A 13,402-nucleotide genomic window follows, 5' to 3' on the forward strand; every position below is an offset into this window, starting at 1 on the left:
TAGTTTCTGAATTAACATATTATTGGATTTATTGAATAAAAATAATTACAAAGATTTTGATGTAGAGGAGACAAAATCGATATGCCACTGTTTTACGACACCTCCAAGTTTCTAAGGACCAGATCCTGAGTTTTGCAAGGTTTTTGTTGAGTGTTGAGTGTCTAGGGTATAAGTTTGAAGTGCTCTTCTATAGTTCCTGTCTTTATTTCCTGCTTGGATATAATTTCTTTCTGCTGAAGGTGTTCTGGACGGAGTTTAATGTCATGACCCTACAGAACCCAAGAAAAAAAATGTATAGTGAAGAAGACGCCCTTCAGAGAATGTTCAAAACTATATTTGTTTCTATTCTGTGTGAATTATGGAACACAATGTGTGTTTAAGAATCCCAAAGTAACTCCCGCTAAGCCATAATTGTGTGTAGGATATTTACAGACCTCACACTCCTGGATATTTCATCACGGAGAACAATGGAATTTGGGATTTGACTGAAATGTAGAATCTATCTCATGACTTCCTCAGATTGTTTTTCATTCCATTTGCTAAAATATTTCAGCTCTTTTGAACAAAAAGAAACACCTATGCTTTTTTGTAGCTGCAGTCGTAAGATACAATATCTGTATTGTATACAATATCTCCAGTGAAGTACACAGATTTGTATCTAGATTGTATTGTTACTTAAAAAAAAAAAAAAAAAAAATTTGGAACCCAGGTTTGTTACTTAACAGAGTAGCCGGTTCTTACCACATTTATTAGATTCAGATAATATAAAAAGTCCTTTCTCCCTTTGGCCCCCAAAGAAATGTAGCTTACGATAGCAGATCCAATATTACAGTAACTGAAGTAACACAAAACTGCATCCCATTATCTATTTAAGGGCAAGTAAACGGGGAGTTGGTCAAGAGGAAGGGGAGTGGAAGGAGGTGGCTGGAGAAAAAAGGTCAGAGTGGGATCCCTGCCATTGAACATTGTTCAATAAAAAATAAGTCTGGGGGCACCTGGGTGGCTCAGTCAACCGACTGAGTGTCTGACTTCGGCTCAGGTCATGATCTCACAGTTCGTGGGTTTGAGCCCTGCACCGGGCTCTGTGCTGACAGCTCAGAACCCAGAGCCTGCTTCAGATTCTGTCTCTCACTCGCTCTCTCTGCCCTCCCCTGCTCATGCTCTGCCTCTCTTTGTCTCAAAAATCAACATAAAAAAAATTTTGTTTAAATAAGTCTAGTATAACTGGGACCTAATACAATTAGTACGGCCCTATGAAACTGGACTGTATAAAAACTAAGCGTAAACGAGGAGTAGGCACTAAAAGCTCTTCAACAAATGTACCAGTTTAGTAAAGGAAAGCCTACAACCATGTTTATATAAGATACCTTGTGTTTTTAAAGTATATGCTTGCACAGCTTTGGAGGCACAAGTAAAACTTACTTCACGGGCAGTAATAAGTAAAACACTAGGTACAAAAGTTTCCCAGAATTATATGTTGAGGTTAATGCTGACACAAAGGTCATGCTTTTCTGTGCTCTTTATAAAGCTCCACTAGACACTTTAAAACCACAACAGATCTCCCTCGGACGGACATGGTAACCAAAGCCCTGTCCCCAGCTTGGAGTGGGAAGGCATTTGCAGTTGGAATGCAAGTCGAGCAGCAGTTTGCAGACTTTTTGAGCTTTTGTGACAATGTTACGAAATCCTGTGGCTTTAAACATGGCCTTATCTGAGTAATTTCATCACAGTGTCCCAAAGCCATGTTCAAGTGACTTTGTTTTTCAGTATAGTGTAAAAATCCAATTTCTTGTGCCCATCAGCTTCAACCATGCTTAAGCATCTAAATGCTGCTTTATCTTTGTTTCAGAGTAGTACTCATCAGCTCTTCGTTCTTCTTTTTCTCAGCCCGTCTCTGTTAAATAATTGTTCTATAAGTATATGAGCCTGGGGAGTTACTTATTTAAGGAACCCCACAGCACGTCTCGTATATAAATGTTTGTTGCCACGTCCTTCAGATTTGAAAGATTATTCATCTCTCAGTGAAGCTGGCCCACAGGCTAGAATCCACATGGCATTTTAGTCTGTTGTTATCAGGTGGGTAGTGCCTTGCTTAGGTTCCTCATATTACAAAGTAGGATGCTCCCCGCAGTTTTACAAAGTCGGTTGAACTTTACAGCAACTGGTAAAAGATTCAATTAAAAAGAAACCCTTAAGGGGCATCTGGGTGGCCCAGTCAATTGAGCGTCAGACTTCAGCTCAGGTCATGATCTCGGGGTTTGTGAGTTTGAGTCCTGGATCAGGCTTGCTGCTGGCAGCCCAGAGCCCACTTTATATCCTCTGTCTCCCTCTCTCTCTGCCCCTCCTCTGCTTGCACTCCCTATCAAAAAATAAACATTAAAAAAACATTTAAAAAAAATAGAAACCCTTAAGTATGATTTTGTGTCCCTGATAATGTTCCTCGGCACACAGATCGCACACAGACATTGATGAGTGCGCATATGTGATTTGAAAACCCTGTGGACATGTGCACAAACCCCTGTAAGGGCCACTTTCCTCAGGCCTAGACTGACGATTTTTCTCTTCCAGTCTGAGAGGTGTTTACTAATCCTTTACAACGCACCAAGGACCGAGTCTTGACTTTGTTTCCTTTGTAGACAGTGGATGTGACCTGTGATTGGTTGGCTCCTCTGTCTACATAAGCCACCACCACTCCTGTCCTCTCTCCTCATTCATACTTTCTGAGCTCTCAGTAGGTACTGGGCTTTGGTCTAAGCCTAAGCATCATTTACAACTTGCAATTTTTACACACATTTCCCTGTAAGAGAATTTTTCAGAAACAATTTCCTAGAAGAGCCTTTCTCCCTCACCCAGTTGGGAACGTTTTCAGGATCACCAAGTCTTGCATTTCATAGAGAAGGCGTCCAATCCGCTCTGGTGAGTGAGCTTATCCTTTTTGCTTTCTTCTCTTCTTTTTTAAATTTATTTATTTAGAGAGAGAAGGAGAGAGAATCCAAAGCAGAATCCACCCTGTCCACACAGAGCCCGATGCGGGTCTTGATCTCACAAACTGAGATCACGACCTGAGCCAACCGCTCAACCAACTGAGCCATCAAGCACCCCTGAGCTATTCCTTTAAATCTTGCTGCCAGCTTTGAGCACGTTTCAAATTCTGCTGGACACATTAAACATCAGTCTGCATTTACTAGCAAAGCTGGCCCAAAACAGTCGGGACATCCTCTTCTGTAAATTGGAGGAATACCCAGCTCTCCTTTCAGACGCTCTGACCACACCCTATATAAAAGGTTTACAGGAGGTAGAAGCAGCAATATTCCTAGGGTGAGATTTTGTAATCCTAAATGAGCAAGTGGACCAGGTCGCTGGGAAGCAGGCCTCAGCCACTATCTCTAGGGAATGAAGACTTCATAGATTCTTATACCCTAGTCACGTAAACTATCCTGGCCAGTCTTGAATGCCTTTAATTTGGTCTATGACAGCCTCTCATGAGACTAGTTGCACCAATAAAAACAAATTTCGGCGGGCAGTTGGCTGGCTCAGTCGGTAGAGCATGGGACTTGATCTCGGGGTTGTGAGTTCAAGCCCTACATTAGGTGTAGAGATTACCTAAAATCTTCAGGGCGCCTGGGTGGCTCAGGCGGTTAACCATCTGACTTCAGCTCAGGTCATGATCTCGAGGTTTGTGAGTTCAATCTCAGCGTCGGGCTCTGTGCTGACAGCTCGGAGCCTGGGGCCTGCTTTGGATTATGTGTCTTCCTGTCTCTCTGCCCCTGCTCTGCTCACATCCTGTCTCTCTCGAAAATATAAATAAATAAATATCTTCAAAAGAAAAAATCAAGCCATTTTCGGATGTGCAGTACTGATTAAAGTCTGTCGAACTGCAAAAGAGCGTGTCGGAGCAGTCGTTGGAGTGTGGCCCAGCTGGATGGCAGCCACCTTCTTAGCGGACTACTCCTAGAAGCAAAGCTACCTTGGAAAATATCACACTGACTGCACAGTAGCATTTTAGAATAAATTGCAGACATTATAACGGGCTCCCAGGCTACACTGAACCCATATGTGGATTATTTTTTGTAACATCACCACTTGGCCACCCAGTTTTTCCGCGATTTCTGATCCGAATATATTCTTGGGTGCATATATAAATAAACTGTGTTACGCACATCACTTTTCATTTCATTCATGTGGATAACAGAGCTTGACTTCAGTGGCTGTATCATATCATTGTAAGATCTAAGTAGTGTCCTTGGGGCGCCTGGGTGGCTCAGTCGGTCCGACTTGAGCTCAGGTCATGATATCGTGGTTTGTGGGTTCGAGCCCCATGTCGGGCTCTGCTGACAGCTTGGAGCCTGGAACCTGCTTCGGATTCTGTCTCTCTCTCTCTTTCTCTCTCTCTGCCCTTCCCCCACTCGCGCTCTATCTCTCTCTCAAAAATAAATAAACGTTAAAAGAAAAAACTTACAAAAAGATATAAGTAATGCCCAACCACAGACTCAGACATCTGTGGTACCAGTGTCTTAGCTGTTCTACAGGGAATTTTATAGTATCAAACACCCCATGGATATCTTATTTTTCCTCTTGTCCCTCTCTGCTTCCTTTCTATTTCCTTCTGGCTTCTGTCTGTGCATGTATGTTTCATTAATGCTTCCGGTGACACCCGAAGTTTTAGCTCCGTTTGCCTACAGAATTTTCAGGCCCCGCCCAGATTACCCTAAGACCCATTGCTGATGTCGTTTAGGAAGACCACCAAGATTATGCTGACCCTGAGAGGTGGAGGTGTGGCCTCAGTCCTCAGTCCAGAAAAGGACTTTGGAATACTCACTTATACTTACTTACAAATTCACAGGGCGAGTGAGACTAGAAGGAATTGGGAAGAACTCGCCAGAATTTCTTCATTGGCGTGACATGAGCCCCACCCACCCAAGACCAGAGAGAGGACAAGGCTTTGCTCCTTATTAACTGTTTTTCCTCTTCAGGGTCCCTGTTGGCCTCTTGACCCTTGTTGGTTTTCCCTTTTTGAGCACCAAACTGCCTCCAGGTAATAGTAGAGTTAAAAGTGATGGTGGAGGGGCACCTGGCTGGCTCAGCGGGTAGAGCATGTGACTCATCTCGGGGTTGTGAGTTCAAGCCCCGTGTTGGGTGTAGAGATTACTTAAAAAGAAAATCTTTGGGGCACCTGGGTGGCTCAGTCGGTTGAGCGTCCGACTTCGGCTCAGGTCACGATCTCGCGGTTCGTGAGTTCGAGCCCCGAGTCAGGCTCTGGACTGATGGCTCAGAGCCTGGAGCCTGCTTCCGATTCTGTGTCTCCCTCTCTCTCTGCCCCTCCCCATTCATGCTCTGTCTCTCTCTGTCTCAAAAATAAATAAACATTAAAAAAAAAAAAAATAAAATAAAATCTTTTAAAAAAAAAAGTGGTGGTGGAAATCACAGAATTTTGGCCTCTAGCCTGAACAAGAGCTTTAACCTGGGGCTCTAGAGCTTGAGACTATGAAGTAGGGTATCTGGGAAGGAAGGTGGGGTATATATTTTAATAATACTTGAACCATATTTCAATGAGACTTTTAATTCTTTGTAGAGTTTTTGTGCAAGTGTTCACCGTTCTGTGGTTACAGAGCACCAGACATGTCCACCTGAGTAAACTAAAACCCACCGTGTAGACTTTCACCCAGGTGTTTGTCCAGTGGCTCTCGTGCCAGACATTCTCTTCACCCTCCTCTGTTTCAGATTGCCTTCAGCCCAGGATTGGCTAAGATTTCTTTTCTTTTCTTTTCTTTTCTTTTCTTTTCTTTTCTTTTCTTTTCTTTTTTTTTTATGTTCATTTATCTTTTGAGAGAGAGACAGAGACAGAGTGTGAGTGGGGTAGGGACAGAGAGAGAGGGAGACACAGAATCCAAAGCAGGCTTCAGGCTGCAGGCTCCGGGCTCTGAGCTGTCAGCACAGAGCCCCACGTGGAGCTCGAACTCATGAACCATGAAATCATAACCTGAGCCAAAGTTGGATGCTTAACCGACTAAGCCACCCAGGAGCCCCAGGGTTGGCTAAGATTTATTAAAGGATGCAACTAATACCTATTTTCACATCTTATTATACTGTTATAAGGCAGACATTGTATACATCATTATGAGGCATTTCAGGTAGAGTTTTGGGCAGTATTTGACAAAGTATTTGGAAATGCTCAGCTTTTAGATGTTTTCAATTCTGTAACCAGACATAACAGATGGCAATCAGGAGAAAGAATGGAGTAAGACTGGTGGAAAGAAGTGGTTGGAAAGATTACAATGAATGAGGAGAATTGATAAGAATTTTCAGTTTTAGAAATTAAGGTTTAAGGGTGCCTGGGTGGCTTAGTTGGTTAAGCGCCCAACTCTTGACCAGCAAAGAGTCTGCTTGGGATTCTCTCTCTCTCCTCTCTGTCCCTTCCCTGCTCATGCTGTCTCTCTCTCTCAAAATAAATAAACATTAAAAAATTTAAAAACAAAGAAATTAGGGTTGAGCTCATCATCTTGAGGTTCCTTTTCCCATTTCATAAGTACCCAAATCGTGCCTGAATTAGGAGGTAAGTCCTGGGCAATAATTGGTCAGCCCATTCCAGACAGGAGTCTGAAATTTGCAGAATTCCCTGGATTACTGGTATTGTTCACCCCAAAGGAGGAAGAGGAGAAGAGATGGTGTTCCTTGGTCAAAGGTTAAAATTTAAAATTCATGGTGAGGATTAAGAGATGCACAATTTTGTATCAAGAGCAGTGGCTCGAAATCAAGGTGAGTTACAGGTAACGTTTGGGAGAAACCTGGAGAATGGGGCTCTGGAATTAAAGCTTAGAGTTGGAAAGGTCCAGTCTGCCTCTGAATGCAGGAGTTGCCATGGAAACATTCCTACCAAGGGAACACCCACCCCAGAAAAGGGAGAAGATAAAGTGCAGTGGTTGGGAGCACAGATGGGTTTCAGTCTAGGATCTACCCGCTTAACGAGCTGTGTGGTCTTGGTCAAGTTAACCTGAATTAAAAAGCATGTCGGGGCACCTGGGTGGCGCAGTCGGTTAAGCGTCCGACTTCAGCCAGGTCACGATCTCGCGGTCTGTGAGTTCGAGCCCCGCGTCAGGCTCTGGGCTGATGGCTCGGAGCCTGGAGCCTGTTTCCGATTCTGTGTCTCCCTCTCTCTCTGCCCCTCCCCTGTTCATGCTCTGTCTCTCTCTGTCCCAAAAATAAATAAAAAACGTTGAAAAAAAAATTAAAAAAAAAAAAGCATGTCTATTTCCTCACTATTAAGTGAAGCTAATGATAGTATTAAATACTGCGTTAACATAGTGCTGGGTGCAAAGTAACCATTCAATAAACAGTAGGTGGCAGGTCAGAAGGCAGAGAACACAGCCCAAGATTCTCCTGGGAACAAATCCCAGAAGACAGAGCGCATGCACCTGGGTAAAGGCAATACATTGATTCAATTAGCCTGCCCTGCTGCAAACATTTGTAAAAGATTCTGGCAAAAATCTCCATGAGAATCAGTGACCTAGTAAAAATCACACACACACACACACACACACACACACACACAAAGCCACAAGAATCTTTTTCTGAAGAGTTTGAGACCAGGGGGAGGGAGGCGTCACCCTAGGTGTGGTGATCATAGGTGTCAAAAAATAAGTACTGATAGAGGCCTTCCCGAGGATCCTGTCACCTTTCCATTTACTCATCTGGTTGAGCCCTACTATGTGCCAGGCACTGTTCTCGGCACGTGGGGTTCTGCCGTGAACAAAGCGAAGATGCCCCAACTCATCACATACCACGACTTTCTGTCCTTGAAGTTGCTTAGACCAAAAGCTGTTGGAATCATTTTCTACTCTTCTTTTTCTTCGAACTTCACATCCATTTAATCAGCAAATCCTGTTGGCTCTCTTGCCACAACTTATCCAGGAACTGGACCCTTCCCACCACTTCCAGGGCTGTCCCTGGCCCAGACCAGTGTCATCCCCTACAGGGTCAGGGGCATGCCGCAGTGTGGCATCCCTGTCTCTTCCCACTCCCTCTCAGCACGGCGGCTGGAGGACCTCGCTAGAACTCAGGAGACCCCATCGCCAGGAGCCTCAAATCCCTGCAATGGCTCCCATCTCTCTGAGTGAAACCAGAGTTCTCATCAGGGCCCGGGGCCCTGCAGGATGTGGTTCCTGTTACTGTCCTGTGCCCACCCCCTGCTATCTTTATTCCCTCCACTCTGACCTTGCTGGCCGCCTTGCTGTTCCTCAGGCACACCACAACTTGGGGACCTTGGTCTCTGCAGTTGTCTTTTCTTGGAAAGGCCATGTTCCCTCACCTCCTACCCTTTGTCACTGATGCCTTCCCCAAACATCGAAGGAAAAATAGCCATCCCATGGGGCACCTGCGTGGCTCATTTGGTTAAGCATCTGACTTTGGCTCAGGTCACGATCTCACAGTTTGTGAGTTCGAGCCCCACATTGGGGTCTCTGCTGTCGGCATGGAGCCTGCTTTGGATCTTCTGTCCCCTTCTCTCTCTGCCCCTCCCTTGTTGGTTCTCTCTCTCTCTCTCTCAAAAAACAGCCATCCCATGCCCGCCCAGAATTCCCCAGCCTGCTTTATTTCCCTGCTTTATTGCTTCCCCATGACTTGTATCAGCATCACCTTCCCATCACACACACACATGCACACAGACACATGTAGACACACACACACATAGACTCATGCACACACATACACGTAGACACACGCACACGCACAAACATACATGTAGACACACACATATGTACATGGACATATAATCATGCATCCGTACACACATATAAACACACACACACATGAATGCCAGCTCTCTATCTTTCACCACTATATCATAGTATCTACAACAATGCTTGGCACATAGTAGGTGCTCCATAACTATCTAAGGCATGAAAGAATGAACACTGTGGGCCAGGCTCTGTTAAGAGTGGTTTTCATGATTTTTTAAAAATACATACTAGTATATCGGAGCACCTAGGTGGCTCAGTCAGTTGAACGTCTGACTTCAGCTCATTATCTTCATGGTTCATGAGTTCAAGCCTCACGTCAGGCTCTGTGCGAGCAGCTCAGACCCTGGAGCCTGCTTCTGCTTCTGTGTCTCCCTCTCTCTCTTCCCCTCTCCTGCTCATGCTCTGTCTCTCTGTCTTTCAGAACTAAGTAAATGTTTAAAAAAATTTTTTAAATACACACCAGTATAAAATACTCAGCCCCAGCGGAAGAGCCTGGCAGTTCTTCAAAACATTAAGTACAGAGTCACTGTATGAGCTAACAATTCCACTCCTAAGTATGCACCCAAGAGAATTAAAAACATATGTTCACACAAAAATGCAAACCTGAATGTTCACAGCAGCATTACTCATAATAGCCGAAGAGTGGAAACAACCCAAATGTCCCTCGAGTGGTGGAGGGACAGACCCAACATGATACATCCGCACAATGGAATATCACTTGGCCATAAAGAGGAATGAAGTCCTGACCCATGCTCCAACTTAGATGGGCCTTGGAGACAGTATGCCAAGTGATAGAAGCTGGAAAGGCCACATACTATATGATTCCGTTTAAATAAATGACCAGACAAATCCAGAGAGACAGAAGGTGGATTCGTGCTCCCCAGGGGCTGAGGGAGCAAAGGGTGGAGAGTGACTGACAGCTAATGGGTAAGGGTTTCTTTTTGGAGTGATGAAAATGTTCTAGAATAGGTAGCCGTGATGGCCGCACAATTCTGTGAATACACTAAAAACCACAGAATTAGACACACTTTAAGATGGTGAATTTTACGTAAACTTTTAAAAAAATTTTTAAATGTTTACTTGTTTTTGAGACAGAAAGAGAGCACAAGCAGGGGGAGGGGCAGAGAGAGAGGGAGACACAGAATCCGAAGCAGGCTCCAGGCTCTGAGCTGTCAGCACAGAGCCCAACACAGGGCTCGAACTCATGAGCCATGAGATCATGACCTGAGCGGAAGTCGGACACTTATCTGACTGAGCCACCCAGGCGCCCCTATATAAGCTTTTTTCTAAGGTTGATTTATTGAAGTAATCTTTACACCCAATGGGGGGCTTAATCATGGCCCCCAGATCAAGAATCACATGCTCATCCAACTGAGCCAGCCAGGCACCCCTTATATGAACTTTATCTCAAAAAAAAAAAAAAAAAAGATGTTAGATATTCCTTTTTTTATAAAACTTTTATTTATTTTTTAGTAATCTCTACACCCAGTGTGGGACTCAAACTCACGACCCCGAAATCAAGAGTCGCATGCTCTTTGAACTGCAGCCAGCTGCCCCATGATGTTAGATATCCCTAATATCCCCATCTTACAGACGATGAGGGTAAGTTTAGGAGAGCAGCTCTGCCCTGGCACCCAGCAACCTTGCACATGTCCACATAGGCAGTCTGGCACTGGGGCCGTGGCCCGCCCAGCGCCCAGCGATTCCTCCTAGAGCAGCTGGAGAGAAGTGGCCTAGTGGGCCGCTGCCCTGGGGCCGATTCTCAGCCACCTCCCTATCTTCCCGAAGCCTGCTGCGGGGCCATTTCTCGTCCCTCTTCCTGGTGCCCGAAGTGCAGCACTTTCCCCTTCTCCCTGCTTCCACAAGACGTCTGCAGGCCGCCGCCTAAGTCCATAAAGCTGCTAGGCTAGAGGTGACACTTGGCTTCTGCACAGCAGAGTGGCTCCCTGCCTGTGCCATCTGCTATCTGGGTCCCAGCTCGGTGCCATCCTGTGGGACTCGGGACACAAGGAGTTGGTGCCACACTGACTTTGCTTTTGCTGCCTGTGTAGGTAACAAACATCCTGTCTGACCCCGTGTGCTCAGCGTCTCCTTCAGCCCAGCCCATGGAGGTGTGGCTGGCCAGCCCCGCAGCTGAAGTGATGATCCTTGCAAGGCCGCTGGCCACCGCCCTGCTGCTGGGGAATGCTTAACACTAAGACAGCAGATCAAATAAATTTTCCAGGTCTCGTCACTGCCAGAGCCAAGATCCTGACCCAGGTGGTCTGACTCAAATCGGACAGAATGAAATCCATCTGGCATGATATCTGATATGACGGTAAATTAAAATTAGGACATTTCTAGAAAACACAAGATGATTTGTTCTTCTAATGTCCTTCTCTAACCCCTTCAAAATCTCTGCCTTATCTTTACTATGGCAAATTCAGAGGAGCCAAGAGCTCAGAAAAGTCTCTCTGGGAACATTTAGAAAGCCATCCTTGGGAAAATTTTGGGATAGACACTTAAAGCCACTTGATAACTTTTATAAACTCTGGCCCAGGAATACACATAAATTTCTTTCTCAGGATTAGGAATTAAACTGGTGGCCTTTACACTATTATTTGAACATTGTTTCCAAAATCTAGCATTCCGCAGGCTGGAGGTCATCGCCCATTAGGAACATTTGAGTCGTGGCCCTTCACCTACGCCTTCTTCAATTACCAGCCTGGTCTTCCAGCTGTCTCTTCTGTCCTCAAGATGGACAAGCTTGGCTAATTGCTGGGAACGAGAGGCCGCAGCTCATGATACATTTCTGCTTGTGTCTGTGGTTGAGGGGATCACTTTAGCAGTGATGGGGGTAGGTGAGCAGGGGCAGGGCTCCCTTTCTGGGTCTACGAGGCTGGCGATCAGTGCCCATGAATGGGCTCTGTGTTGACAAGGAGGCAGGGAAGCTCTGCTCTAGTGACAGGGCCAACCTTGGGGAGAGTCAGGTCTGGGACTGAATCCCCGCTCCGGCCCAGGCTGGCTGTGTTAAGGGCAGAAATCCTGTCCCGGAAGGCACCTGGTGGTCTTACACAACTGGTCCAGGAAGGAAAGGTTTGGGGAGAACACATACTTCTATGACCCCAGCCTGGGACGAAGGTCCTTCCAGCGTTGAGAGCAGTAGAGCATTCTCTAGTGAGGGACTTCTGAATCTCCAAATCACGGTCTGAGCCAGGCCTCCCATTATCTCAGCAATGTCTACACCTTTTACTCAGCAGTGATCTGAGTCAAGCCAGCAAGAACCAAGCTAATCTAGTGGAGCATTTCTCAAGGAACCTTGAAAAGGGGATGGCCTACTGTTGAAGGCTGAGCCCCAACATTGGCAGCTGACTTCGCAATTCACCCACTGTAGCACAGGTAGGACGGTGACAGTTGCCACCTGATTTATCTACTGATTTTTAAATTAAAAGTCTTTTTTTTAATATTTATTTATTTTGAGGGGCACTTGGGTGGCTCAGTTGGTGGGGCATCCGACTTCGGGTCAGGTCATGATCTCATAGCTCATGAGTTTGAACCCTGCGTCAGGCTCTGTGCTGACAACTCAGAGCCTGGAGCCTGCTTCAGATTCCGTGTCTCCCTCTCTGCCCCTCCCTGCTCATGTTAGGTCTCTCTCTCTCTCTCAAAAATAAATAAACATTAAAAAAATTTTTAAGAAAGATTTATTTATTTTAAGAGAGAGACAGTGAGAGTGGGAGAGGGGCAGAGAGAGAGGATACCAAGCAGGCTCCACATTGCCAGCACAGAGCCCCATGCGGGGCTCGAACTCACAAACCATGAGATCGTGACCTGAGCCGAAATCGGACACTCAACCAACTGAGCTACCCAGGTGCCCCTAATTTTAAAAAATAATTTTTTTTAGTAACCTCTACACTCATTGTGGGGCTCGAACTCACCACCTGGAGATAGAGAGTCACATGCTCCACCGACCCAGCCAGTCAGGCGCCCCTCTGAGCATTACAGCACCAGAACTTATCTTTATTGGGCCCTTATTGATCCAGGAATTTAGTTGTATTAATTTATTTCATCATTTCACTTACTTTGCTATCATCACCCTATTTTAGAAAGGAGGGAAATGAGGCCCAGGAGGGTAAGTACCCAGTCCAAAGCCACACAGTGCCTTCTGAGGCCAGCGGGGGTATGCTTCCCATCAGGGTGATGTTGGAGGGTCTTTATAGCAGGGGCCAGAATCTGAAGGGTAGGCCACTGTTGGGGAACCAACGAAGATGAAGTTTGGGCTGTGGCCACGTGGGGGCAGTGGATCAACACGAAATGCAAAGGCAGCCCCGTGCCCAGCCCTCAGCCCTTGCAGGCTCCCAAGGGGTCATTTTAATATTTATTTTCTAGGTTTCGCAGGCAGTAGTGGGAATTGGGTAAAAGTGTGGTGTCTGGGGCCCGACTGCCTCGTATCAAAGCTGCCTCCATCATTTCCCTTGTGGACCCATTCTCCTCCCCTGCAGTGGCCAGAGAGGACTCCAAAGCAATATGGAAAGAGTGGCAGTGCTTAACTGCTTGAAGCCAGGGGGCTGCAATTATCACAGTGAGCAGCAAGACTGAAGTGGCAGCCAGCAGGGTCAGGGTGGAGGAGAGTTATGGAGGCAGTTAATAGAACTTGGCATAACCACAGGCAAAATAGTCGGTTAGCCAAC

The sequence above is a fragment of the Panthera tigris genome, chromosome A3, assembly GCF_018350195.1.
Source record: "Panthera tigris isolate Pti1 chromosome A3, P.tigris_Pti1_mat1.1, whole genome shotgun sequence".
Lineage (NCBI taxonomy): Eukaryota > Metazoa > Chordata > Mammalia > Carnivora > Felidae > Panthera > Panthera tigris.